Genomic DNA, 1,795 nt, shown 5'->3' with positions numbered 1-1,795 from the left:
TAATAAATCACAACGGCAGCTTCACTACCTGTCTCAGTGGTTTATGCTCCCCAATGAAAGACAAACATATTTGAATATGCCTTAAACAGCACAGTAGCTGGACCACTGCCTAACCTCCACTGATGATAGAATCTACCTCCTGCCGATAATTCCAAGTTACTGCTTATTAGATTCATTGTTCTATCTTGGCTGCTCTACATCCAGTTGGATCGAGCCAGTTGCCTCGATCTCCAGACTCCATCACATGGCGGCTATGCCTCTGTCCAGTGCTCTTTGCAGGCGTCTCTCTCCTCTACACTCTGCCTGCATGGTAGATCTCTTCCTTGTTCTCTTCCCAGTCCCATGCCTGGGAAATCCTAAAATCCCACCTCTGTCTGACCTCCCCAGCCATTGGCTGTTGGCATCTTTATTTCCCAATTGGAACCAACTGAGGGCAGGTTCCCAGAAGCAACTTGCAGACATTCCTGTAAGCAGTTTTTTGGAGAACATAATTAGCATTTGTAATACAAGCAGCTGCACTTCAAGAACTTTCTCTTTCAGTCCTTCAGGAGAAAACCCAAAACAATAGATTTCTTTGAAATTGCTGAAAATGAAGATACAATCATTATATTCCCTCTTCCACACTCTTCTGTCCTTGGGCTATTTTTATGTTTTTATACTCAGCATCAGCTCTGATTTCTTTATACTCTGATTCCTCTCATCCTGGGGTTTGATGTGGTTTGGGATTACGCAGGATTTTGTGATATAATCTCCAAGAGTCACGTGTGTAGCTGTCATTCTATCTTTACAAAACTTTTTGGAAAGGCCTTTAGTGATATTTAGAGCAATAGGCAGCAGGTGAGGCTTACATTTGCACTTTTCTATTTAAAAAAAAATTATTTATTATGAGTACACTGTAGCTGTCTTCAGACACACCAGAAGAGGGCATCTGATCCCATTACAGATGGTTTTGAGCCACTATGTGGGTGCTGACAATTGAACTCAGGACCTCTGGAAAAACAGTCAGTGCTCTTAACCGCTGAGCCATCTCTCCAGCCCCAGATTATTATTTTTAAGATAAACCAATTTGATACATTCTAACAAATGAAAGTAGAAAAATACTAAGACCTGGTTTTCAATAATTAAACCACTGTTTCAATAAGAGCAAAAAGCTGCATTTAGAGTAAAAGCACATACAGTAGTCTCAAATCTGAGCCGAGGTGTTTCAGGTAGCATTCATTGGTTTTGCATGGTTGATTGCATGCACAGTGCAAAGTGTACACATTGTGCTTTCAGAACAAAGGCTGCCGTGAAGCCCATGACACCACAGAAGCAAGTGCTCCAGCAACACCTCAGGTTCATAATGGTTTTGACTTTCAATTAATTTTGGAGTATTGCACAGTCAGGAACCATTTACTGTTTCCACTTTATCTTTTGTGGTCACTACAAGAAGTTTAGTATAATGTAGACTGTCCAAATACATCTTTAAATACATCTCTTTTTATGACTGTCATGACAAATAGTATATGACATTCATATACTATTTCATGTATAGGAGGAATGTATCAGGTGTTATAGACGTATACAATGTATTTCCTGAATGCAAACAGTGTATTTGGGATTATGCTGTGTTTCTGGAAAAGTAGAATTGAATGGAAAACACCTTCAACTTTTCAGATAAGCATTGTGAAAAAACTCCCTCAAAAAAAAAAAAAACAAAACAAAACAAACAACAAAAAAAATCCTCCCTCAAACCAAACAGGTCAAGGGGCCCCGAGTCTGCATTACGAAGACTCTTTAATTTGAACATTAAGAT

This window comes from Mus pahari, chromosome 5 (assembly GCF_900095145.1).
Source record: "Mus pahari chromosome 5, PAHARI_EIJ_v1.1, whole genome shotgun sequence".
In the NCBI taxonomy this organism is placed as follows: Eukaryota; Metazoa; Chordata; class Mammalia; order Rodentia; family Muridae; genus Mus; species Mus pahari.
This window is presented reverse-complemented; position numbering follows the sequence as displayed.